Source organism: Hyperolius riggenbachi, chromosome 6 (assembly GCF_040937935.1).
Source record: "Hyperolius riggenbachi isolate aHypRig1 chromosome 6, aHypRig1.pri, whole genome shotgun sequence".
In the NCBI taxonomy this organism is placed as follows: domain Eukaryota; kingdom Metazoa; phylum Chordata; class Amphibia; order Anura; family Hyperoliidae; genus Hyperolius; species Hyperolius riggenbachi.
Window position 1 is genome coordinate 80,983,050 of NC_090651.1, and position 11,698 is coordinate 80,994,747.

The 11,698-nt window shown below is 48.5% G+C and overlaps 1 non-coding gene across 1 annotated transcript; it reads right to left on the reverse strand.

The window, feature by feature from the left end:
- Positions 1-2,334: 2,334 nt before the first annotated feature.
- Positions 2,335-2,450, reverse strand: LOC137523149 (U5 spliceosomal RNA). The gene has a single exon (XR_011022512.1). It is a non-coding gene; the product is annotated as a U5 spliceosomal RNA (small nuclear RNA).
- Between the last annotated feature and the right edge of the window lie 9,248 nt (positions 2,451-11,698).

Below are 11,698 nucleotides of genomic sequence, written 5' to 3' on the forward strand. Positions count from 1 at the left end.
TAGGGAACTTGTGTTATCATTCTGTTATACATCAGACTAGTTCCAGGGTGTAGAGACCACGGACCTCACACCTAAGACTAGGCATTGTTTGATATTTGTTATGACCTGTTGCTTTCCTGACTATCCCTCTGCTTTCTGATTCGGTACCACGCATATCTGATATCACGTTGCCAAACCCTGCCTGACTTGGATACCGAATCAGCCTTCTGTCTTTATACTTTATCTGTCTGTGTGTTGCCGACCTGGCTTGCCCGACCTCGAGAGCTATCTCTCTCCACTTAAGAGATAGTCTCCAAGATCAGTCAGTGGCATCCACCTTCAGGTGTCACTCTCTGGTCCTTCCTACCTTCAGCCTGACTCCACCCCTTGGAGAGTCTCAGGCTGCTGGAAGGTTTCTGTACTCTCCATAGCAGTGTCTTTTGTACTGCTTAGGGTCACCTGTTCATCAGGTGGGTTGCTCAAAGTCATACTGTTACACCAAACACTCATATATATATCTAGAGGTGTCCAGAGGTTAGCACTATATCTGTATTATTGGTGATTCTGCAGATCATCCATAATCAGGTATAGATCTGTATTCTTGGTGATACTGCAGATCACCAATAATCAGATTCTCTCTGCGTGCTGACACCGATCGTTACAGAAATGTATTTATTTTTTTTACTCGGTCGTATCGGCAGGTCGTTCATAAGTCGGGCATTCGTAAGTCGGGGACTACCTGTACAAAGGTTCCAGGCACCTTTCCTCTTCACTTCTTGCATCTACACTTCCTGTAGGACACAGCATCCCCCTTAACAGCTAGTTAATTGAGGCTGACAGTTGATAGAGTCCCGGAAAACCAGTACTCTGCTGTAATCCAGTCCATTTTTGCTGGCTCTCTATGATACCCTCACTGGAAGTGCATGGAGATCTATGGAGATACATTAATAAATCAAGTCCAGTGAGTCTACATATCTATCAACACCACTGGTGTCAAGCTATAGACTTTGAAGTATCCATGCTAGTGTTTAAGAATAAAAAATAGAGATGAGTTCTACCTCATGAACCACACCTTTCCTAATTCCCATCAATTAATTTGAAGTGTACAAAAAATGTGTGAGGACTTTGGCCCTTGAGGACTGGAGTTTGACATCACTGATCTACACAATTGCCAACCTCAGATGTCCACAGGCTTCTTCTTCCTAAGAACACCTTTCCGTGTTGTTAACATCCTCCAGAAGTTATTTATTTAGGTGTTCATTAGGTGTTATAATGTTGAAGCAATCTACCATAGGAGAGCGCTGCTGTCCACCTCCTGCGCTACTGGTGCTAATGGTGATGTGCTGCAAATCGTCCATCTGCCCAGATTGTCTATTATTATCCTGTATTACAAAGCGTCTAACTTCACTGCCTTCCTCCGCGCCTGGAAGACTAGATTGGTTTTTGCTTCCCTGCTGAGTCTATCTCCTGTGATTGAATTGCGTTTTTCTAGGAGTCGCAGTGCTGCACACATTGAGGTCACCATGACGATGACAGGACAAGCAGAGAGCAGACCATTGGGATTAACCCTTTCACATTCAGCCACCCTCTTTTATCAGCTACCCCTTTAATTGTGCGATGCTCCTGTAAACTTTATTTATGGAGGGCTGTTGTGCAGCAACCATCACACGCATTTCCCACTATATGGAAGAACAGCTGGGTATTCATTACAGTGACTTACAGGTAGCAGCACATCTGTGATCATCTGTAACAAGTTGTGTTCTCCAGATCTACAGCTGGACACATGGGGCCTGATTCACAAAGCGGTGCTAACAGTTAGCACGCTGGTGAAAAGCCCTTTATCATGCCTAAACTCAGTTTAGGCATGATAAGTTTAGGTGTGATAAGTTTAGGCGTGATAAGTTTAGGCGTGATAAGTTTAGGCATGATAAGTTTAAGCACCAACTGCGTTAGCACCGTAGTGCACAGCTGATCAAAAGTTTTGCGCTAGCAAAGTCTGGTGCACTTCGCATAGAGTTTAATGGCGCTGCTTTGCGTGCGGGACTTTGCACGCTATCTACACTTATCTAAACTTATCACACCTAAACTTATCACACCTAAACTTATCATGCCTAAACTGGCTTTTCACCAGCGTGGTGCAATGGTTATCACGCCTAAAGTCTTTTAGGCATGCTAACTGGGTTAGCACCGCTTTGTGAATCGAGCCCATGGTGATCTCCTCTATATTCACAGTTTTGCTACAACTGTGATCCCTCATGACACGTGATGGTTTTCAGGCTTTAAGGTAGAAGTTACAAAACAGGCATGATAACTGTTTACAAATGGCAGTGCATGCACTCAGTACTTGGATATTTTATTTTTGTTGTTAACCAGACCTCAAAAAATTAATTGAAACTTATAATTGTTCCTCTCCACGGAAATCTTTAGTAAAAGGCGGTAGATTTATGCGATCTGAAGAGAAACCACAGTATAGTACTTGGATATTTAGATAGTTTGTATGCATGTCAAGGAGTATTTGAGGTGATGACAAACAAAATAGGGAGTTCATGGAAAACATCATCTTTCATAAAGGGTACTGCTGCAAACTTACGTCACAGTTTTCCTCTATGGCGAGTAAGACACTTCTGTGAGCCGACTCCTACAGCAGGATTGCATGCCACCCTATCCCTCTAGATGGGTATGCGGAAACGTGGCCACCTTTTGCCCTTTGACAGCGCCACTAGTGCCCAGAGAAGGGCATTGCAGCCAATCGGCTATGGCTGATGGGAAAATTGGTCACACCTGATTGATCCTTCCCTATGAAGTTCTTCCCCATTTTATGCATTCCCATCCATGAAAGTAATTAACTTCATGATTGCTAGTTTGCTGTCGCCTTGTATTCGGCATTTAGCCTGGCGTTTGATGTATTGGATCACTGCCTTGACCAACCTTTGATATTTTATCCAACCTGTTCGTCTTACCCTTTAAATACTGCGATTGTCTGATCTTTTGTGTATGGCCCTGGATAGTTACTGGATTGGCTACTGCTCAACTATTTGTACCTTGCAGCTCTGACTATCAGTTGCTGACTTGGATATAATGCTAAATTTGTACTTTTTACCGAACCAAGGTCCACTATCACCAGTCGTCTCTGACCCATAGCATTCCTCTCCAACACCCCCCACCCACCCCGGGCAACCACACACACACACATTTTGATATGCACCTTTTCCTAGCATGAGTCACTGAGCTACACAAAATGCTTACATCTGAAAATGGTGCCTGAGAATAATGGCGCACGGTGTTGCCGCTAATCCGTTTGCCGCTTATCGCTATTTAACTTTAAAGCCTTATTGTTATTTAGCGTTAAAGCATTATTGTTATTTAGCGTTAACACACAGAACCCTCTCTGTACCTACCCCTAACCCATAAACCCCCCTGGTGGTGCCTAACCCTAACCACCCCCCTGGTGGTGTATATTGTACTGTAACTATACCTAACCCTACTCTCACACAGAACCCTCCCTTTACCTATCCCTAACCGAATCAGTGAATAATGGCGCACAACACCTATGCATAAAAATGGCGCCACATTAAAAAGATACGCTTATCGCTATTTATCGTTAGTACTGCATAATAATGGCGCACAGGGAAAAAAGAAGAAAAAACGGCACACACTAACGTTATTTATCAATAGTGGCACACACTAACGTTATTTATCAATAGTGGCACACACTAACGTTAATTATCAATAGCGCCCTACATAAGCCAAACTGCAGACGTTATTTAACTGCAAAACGGTGAATGGATTTAATGTAACACTGTCAAGGTTAGGGTTAGGCACCACCGGGGGGTGGGTCTTAGGGTTAGGCACCATCAGGGGGGTCTTAGGGTTAGGCAGTAGGCACCACCAGGAGGTATTAGGGTTAGGCACCACCAGGGGGGTCTTAGGGTTAGGAACCACCAGAGAGGTCTTAGGGTTAGGGATAGGTAAAGGGAGGGTTCTGTGTGAGAGTAGGGTTAGGTATAGTTACAGTCCAATATACACCACCAGGGGGGTGGTTAGGGTTAGGCACCACCAGGGTGGTGGTTAGGGTTTGACACCACCAGGGGAGGTGGTTAGGGTTAAGCACCACCAGGGGGGTGGTTAGGGTTAGGCACCACCAGGGGGGTTTATGGGTTAGGGGTAGGTACAGAGAGGGTTTTGTGCGTTAACGCTAAATAACAATAATGCTTTAACGCTAAATAACAATAAGGCTTTAACGTTAAATAGCGATAAGCGGCAAACGGATTAGCGGCAACACCGTGCGCCATTATTCTCAGGCGCCATTTTCGGATGTAAGCGATATACGGATAGCAACTATACGGGTGTTTCCGGGATCCGGATTTGAGCATCACTAATCGTCACCAAATGTGGCAACTTGCAGAAAACCACTGCGGGGCATATTTAAAATTATTTAAATATGCCACCTAAGAATGGCCTCCTCCTCCCCTACAGCCATGCCAATCCTCACCAAATGTGGCAATCTGCAGAGTACCACTCGGGTGTAGTTAAAATGATTTAAATATGCCACCCAAGTATGGCCTCCTCCTCCCCTAAAGCCAAGCCAATCCTCACCAGTGATGCTCAAATCCGGATCCGGGAGACACCCGGATAGTTGCTATCCAGATATCTCTTAGTAAACCTGTGCGCGGAGGGTGGGGGGGTCAATATTACCTGTATGACGTCTTCTTCGTCCGTCCCTGGCGCCTCCCATGATGCGGTCCTTGTGGCGGTCACGTGACTACAAACACTTCCTCCTTCCGGGTTGAAGGAGGAAGTGTTTGTAGTCAAGTGATGCGCATGAACCGCATCGTTGGAGGCGCCAGGGATGCACAAAGAAGACGTCAGACAGGTAAGATTGAGCCCCCCGCCCACCCCGCACAGGTCTACTGGGAGACATCCGGATGGAAACTATATGGGTGTCTCCGGGATCCGGATTTGAGCATCACTAATCGTCACCAAATGTGGCAACTTGCAGAAAACCACTGCGGGGCATATTTAAAATTATTTAACTATGCCGCCTAAGTATGGCCTCCTCCTCCCCTACAGCCATGCCAATCCTCACCAGTGATGCTCAAATCCACATTTGGGAGACACCCGGATAGTTGCTGTCCGGATATCACTTAGTAAACCTGTATGGGGTGGGCGCGGGGGGGGGGGGGGGTGTCAATCTTACCTGTCTGACTTCTTCTTCGTCCAGCCTTGGCGCCTACCACGATGCGGTCCACGCGGCGGTCACGTGACTACATACACTTCCTCCTTCCGGGTTGAAGGTTTGACGCTTGCGGGATAATCTCCACAGTCAGTGTGCAATGCGCACGCTGACACAGAGGAGATCGTGTACAAGCGATGTACGAGAAATAGGGAAATATAGTGGAGGAGCGGAAACAGACGCAAGGGGGAGTTGTAGAGCACAAAGCAACCGTGCCTCTGTGCGACCCACAAATCCCAATGAACAATGGCTGCACGGTGCAAACACAGCACAGCGCGTAACCTACGCAACTCAGAAAAGAGCAAGGACAGACTGGGTGAATGTCCGCCAATCTAGTCGCCACCCATTCAAGAGCAGGACAGATAGAACGAGATAGCTAATCGCAAGAACCGCGATAGCAGACAGATAAACAGAACAGGGCGAAACAGCAAGAAAGGAATAGAGGAACACAGTAAAATAACAAAGTAAGGAAAAAAACAAACGCTAGCTAAACGCGAACTCCGCACTCATTCGCAACAGAGAACGCGTTTAAGACACGATCACTGCGCATTAGTCGCCCAGTGACAAGCGTGCCACCCTAACTACAACAAGTAATACAAATGAACACAAATAGACAGAGACAGACAGAATGAACGCTTGCGACAGCAAGCGATCAACACAGACAAACAGATAGCGTAAACACTTGCTAATCGGTTGCCTAACACCAGGCAACAGCAGGCGCAGAAACATCGTGGCCAGCAGGATAAGTCACAAACATGATCATGACAGGACATGATCCTGACAGAAGGAGGAAGTGTTTGTAATTACGTGATGCGCATGAACCGCATCGTTGGAGGCGGCAGGGATGGAAGAAGAAGACGTCAGGCAGGTAAGATTCACACCCCCCCCCGCCCAGGTTTACTGGGAGATATCCGGATAGCAACTATCCGGGTGTCTCCGGGATCCGGATTTGAGCATCACTAATCGTCACCAAATGTGGCAACTTGCAGAAAACCATTGCGGGGAATATTTAAAATTATTTAAATATGCCACCTAAGAATGGCCTCCTCCTCCCCTACAGCCATGCTTATCCTCACCAAATGTGGCAATCTGCAGAGTACCACTCGGGCGTAGTTAAAATGATTTAAACATACCGTCTAAGTATGGCCTCCTCCTCCCCTACAGCCATGCCAATCCTCACCAAATGTGGCAATCTGCAGAGTACCACTCAGGGGCGTATTTAAAATGATTTAAATATGCCGCCCAAGTATGGCCTCCTCCTCCCGTACAGCCAAGCCAATCCTCACCAGTGATGCTCAAATCCGGATCCAGGAGACACACGGATAGTTGCTATCCAGATATCTCTTAGTTAACCAGTACGCGGTGGGTGGGGGTGGGGGGTCGATATTACCTGTCTGACGTCTTCTTCGTCCGTCCCTGGCGCCTGCCATGATGCGGTCCTTGTAGCGGTCTCGTGACTACAAACACTTCCTCCTTCCGGGTTGAAGGAGGAAGTGTTTGTAGTCAAGTGATACGCATGAACCGCATCGTTGGAGGCGCCAGGGATGGACAAAGAAGACGTCAGACAGGTAAGATTGAGCCCCCCGCCCACCCCGCACAGGTTTACTGGGAGATATCCGGATAGCAACTATACGGGTGTCTCCGGGATACGGATTTGAGCATCACTAATCGTCACCAAATGTGGCAACTTGCAGAAAACCACTGCGGGGCACATATAGTTCATGCTATACAGCACTATCCAGGAGCGCCTCGGGGAGGCTTCCCAATGCCCCCATACAACCGGGGGGCTGCGGAGCCCCAGGCTCTCTCACTGCTTAGGGATCACAGCGACACCCCGGAGGAGGAGGCTGGGTAGCGCAGACGACCCACCCAAGCGTGGCCGGCGCTGGGGGGGGGGGGCATCCGCACCCATCTCCCAAAAATTTAAAAACATGGCACTTACCTTAACGTCCATTGCGTTCTGCTGCTGCGCATCGACTCGGGGCACTGCATGGGAAAGGAGTGGCGCGTGGGTCACCCCGAGCAGTGGGGCTCAGGGCTGGCTCACACACATCACTCCAGAAGGGGGGGGGGGGGAGGACAGGCCCAGACAGCCCACTCATAGAGCAAGCCGTCCACCACCTGCCTCCAAAGGACAGAATGCAAATATGCTCAATCACAAGAAATTTATGCGTGCTCTACACCAAGCTTAACCTTTTCAAGTCTAGCTGTGCAAATCTGGCTAAAATGGCTTACCATGAGACATGCTCACGCAGAAATGCATCTGCTTTCGCATGCCAAACTTTGCAGGGTCAAAAACCAATACCGCGAAGCGGTTGCCCTGCGGGAATTAGTTCATGCTATACAGCACTATCCAGGAGCGCCTCGGGGAGACTTCCCAATGCCCCCATACAACCGGGGGGGCTGCGGAGCCCCAGGCTCTCTCACTGCTTAGGGACCACAGCGATACCCCGGAGGAGGAGGCTGGGTAGCGCAGACGACCCCCCCAAGCGTGGCCGGCGCCGGGGGGGGGGGGGGGGGGGGGGGGGGCATCCGCACCCATCTCCCAAAAATTTAAAAACAGGCACTTACCTTAACGTCCATTGCGTTCTGCTGCTGCACATCGACTCGGGGCACTGCATGGGAAAGGAGTGGCGCGTGGGTCACCCCGAGCAGTGGGGCTCAGGGCTGGCTCACACACATCACTCCAGAAGGGGGGGGGGAGGACAGGCACAGGCAGCCCACTCATAGAGCAAGCCATCCACCACCTGCCTCCAAAGGACAGAATGCAAATATGCTCAATCACAAGAAATGTATGCGTGCTCTACACCAAGCTTAACCCTTTCAAGTCTAGCTGTGCAAATCTGGCTAAAATGGCTTACCATGAGACATGCTCACGCAGAAATGCATGTGCTTTCGCATGCCAAACTTTGCAGGGTCAAAAACCAATACCGCGAAGCAGTTGCCCTGCGGGAATTAGTTCATGCTATACAGCACTATCCAGGAGCGCCTCGGGGAGGCTTCCCAATGCCCCCATACAACCGGGGGGGCTGCAGAGCCCCAGGCTCTCTCACTGCTTAGGGACCACAGCGACACCCCGGAGGAGGAGGCTGGGTAGCGCAGACGACCCCCCCAAGCGTGGCCGGCGCCGGGGGGGGCCATCCGCACCCATCTCCCAAAAATTTAAAAACAGGCACTTACCTTAACGTCCATTGCGTTCTGCTGCTGCGCATCGACTCGGGGCACTGCATGGGAAAGGAGTGGCGCGTGGGTCACCCCGAGCAGTGGGGCTCAGGGCTGGCTCACACACATCACTCCAGAAGGGGGGGGAGGACAGGCACAGACAGCCCACTCATAGAGCAAGCCGTCCACCACCTGCCTCCAAAGGACAGAATGCAAATATGCTCAATCACAAGAAATTTATGCGTGCTTGTCACGGACGGTTGCGGGGCCGCAGGCGCGTCCTGTAACCGCCCGTGAAGAAAAAGCGATCGCACTCGATTCCCTGCATCGATTGCGCTTCAGATCGATAGAATCTGGGTTGAGTGTGTAGGGGCAGCTGAAGTCCTTTCTCAGCAGAGAGATAGCATCAGCCTAACTGCCGGATGGCTTTTGATATGCTAATGAGCCTGGGCCCAGAGAGTCCCTGGCTTCAAGCTGTGCTGATGGCCCATCCATCAGGTATAGGCCATGACAGAAGCAATCTAGTTGGGGGAAAAGCCAGACCCTCTGGCTCCCTCCCAGCAGGGGAGCTGACACCTAGCTAGCTGCCCCAAACTTCAAAGAGCCTTTGCCTGGGAATGACCTGCTATAAATCCCAGGGGTATCTCATATTCCATAAACTGCTATATGTATCATATTTTCTGTGTTGCCAGGCTGGCAGACCCTCCAAACTAACAGAGCATGATGGGCCCTGTCTGGCGTTGGTTCTGAGAACATTTCAGAACCTTCTGAGGTAAAGACTGCCCGTTAGGCAGTTCAACAGTGCCCTAATGATACCACAGGGGTCCCACCCCTCATGTTTGGTATCAGGCTGCTGGGTACATCGAGGCAGACCTGAAAATATTAGTAAATCTGCCCTGACCTGTACGGTTCTGTGAGATAGAGCCCATATATGGTTAAGGCATGATTTCTGGTCCCCAGGACAAGGGGAGGACTCATCTCATGTTCTAAGGGGGTGTGTGGCCCCGCCCTCACTCCCTCCTACTGAATCAGGGGCATAAGAATGGCAGAGGAGCCAAACTCAGTGTCCTCCACCCTGAAAACATCTTGAACTCATCGGTGCCAGCTTGAGGATATGCTGGCATCCACCTGGTCTGAACTCTGAACTTTTTTCACATTAGGAATTTTTATTGATTTTTGAGATAAAGGTGGTACACTTATATCAAAGCATTTGAAATATAAACCAACATTCTGTACATATATAAAAGGTACGTGGATAGTGACAGTCATAGGAACCAAATTTGGTTATCCTCATTGCACAAAAAACCTGAATGTACTTTTCAGAGGACAGGTAGATCCATGAAAAAGGTTCGAGCTGACTGCTCGCATATCCATCGTTTTCAGAAAGAGAACAGGAGAGAAATTGAGAAAGGAGAAGAGTGAAGCAAGTCATCAACATAGAGATAAAAGAACAGTAAGAGCAGTATTAAAGTCACTAATCTTATGGTCTAAGCTTGCCAATCACCTGTTTGTAATCATCCGAATCTTTAAATAGGAACCAGCAAGCCCAGGTATGAACAAATTGGTCTGCTTTGTCTTGTGAAGACAGAATAATTTCTTCCATCTGGGCAATGCCATCCACCCTCGCCCACCACTGGGCTACAGAGGGGGCTGCAGGGTCTTTCCAAAGTAAGGGAATTAATGCTCTGGCAGCATTGAGAAGATGGGGTACAATCGTTTTTTTTGTACGACCTATGTGGAGTTGGACAGCAGTGGAGCAATAAAGCTTCAGGAGAGAAGGGCAGTTCTATTGAAGAGATTGCCACTGTCCATTTGTGGACCTTTTTCCAGTAGGAGGAAAGGTGAGGACAAGACCAAAAAATGTGCAGTAGGTTTGCTTTGGGGGCATTACACCTCCAGCATGTGTCTGGAATCTCTGGAGCAAATTTACTGAGAAGAGCAGGCGTTCTATACCAAAAAGTAAGGATTTTAAACCCTTGTTCTTGGGTTGATACATTGAGAGTGGACTTGTGGGTCAGTAAGATGATGGAATTCCATTGCTCCTCTGACAGGGGTTTCCCCAAAGCCTCCTCCCATTTTGCCTGGTAGGGGAGGGTGGGCGGCATGCCCATAGTGACCAACAAATCATATAGTAGTGAAATGGTGTGTCTGTGGGGTCCAGGTTGCATCAAAGATTGCTCAAGGGGAGTTAACGGTCTGCTTGCCCCACATTTGTGTTTTGGATCTCTCAAGAAGCTACTAATTTGAAGGTGAGCCCAAAAGGGGAATTTGCCTGAGGTCATTGCTTGACTGATAGTGGATATGTCCTTGATTTCCTTGTTATGTACAAAGTCTCTAAGTCTGGGGATGTTAGGTGAAGCCCAGTTGTGGGCAAAAGACGAGAACTGCCCTGGTGGGAATGCTGGATTGTCTCTGACTGGTGTTAAAGGGCCAATGAGGGAAGATCCCTCCTCTTTAGAAAACAGGTTTCTAAAGACCCTAGTGGAGGCTAGAATAAAGGGGTGGGATTGTTCACATATTTTAACCCTTGGGCCGTTGATCCATGGCAGGGCCTGCAAAGAGACTGGGGAGAATGTTCTTTCAATGGCGACCCATTGTTTAGTCGAGTTGGGGTTGCACCATTCGAAAAGTCTGCTGAGGACAGCCGCCTGGTGGTACGCCATCAAATCTGGGAGCCCCGCTCCCCCCTGAATTTTAGGGAGCTTAAGGATGCTATGGCGTAGTCGTGGGGTTTTATTGCCCCAGATAAATGCCGAGATCTTAGCTTGAAGAGATTTCAAAAATGGTTTGGTAAGAGCAATAGGGAGAACTTGGCAGACATATAAAAATTTCGGGAGTAGAGTCATCTTTACTGATGCTATCCGTCCAAACCATGACAGGTATGGTTTGTTCCCCCACGCAGCGATCTCAGCAGACAGTTTGGAGTGCAGGGGTTCAAAGTTTAATTTGAAAATAAGGTTAAGATCTCTAGGGATATAAACCCCAAGGTATTTAATGGCCTGGCTGGCCCAGCGAAAAGGGAAGGCATTTTTACATTGGCCAAAAGAGTTTGGGGGCAGAGAGATATTCATTGCTTCTGATTTTTGAAAATTTATTTTGAAGTTGGATAGGATTTGGAATTCTTTAAAACGGTTCATAAGGGTAGGCAGAGAGATTGCTGGATTGGTTATGAAAAATAAAAGGTCGTCCGCAAAGGCTGCAACCTTGAACTCCCCCTGAGCAACCCTAACACCACCAATATCCGAGTCTTGCCTAATCATGTTCAGGAAAGGTTCCAGGGTGATTATGAAGAGGAAGGGGGATAGGGGGCACCCCTGCCTTGTG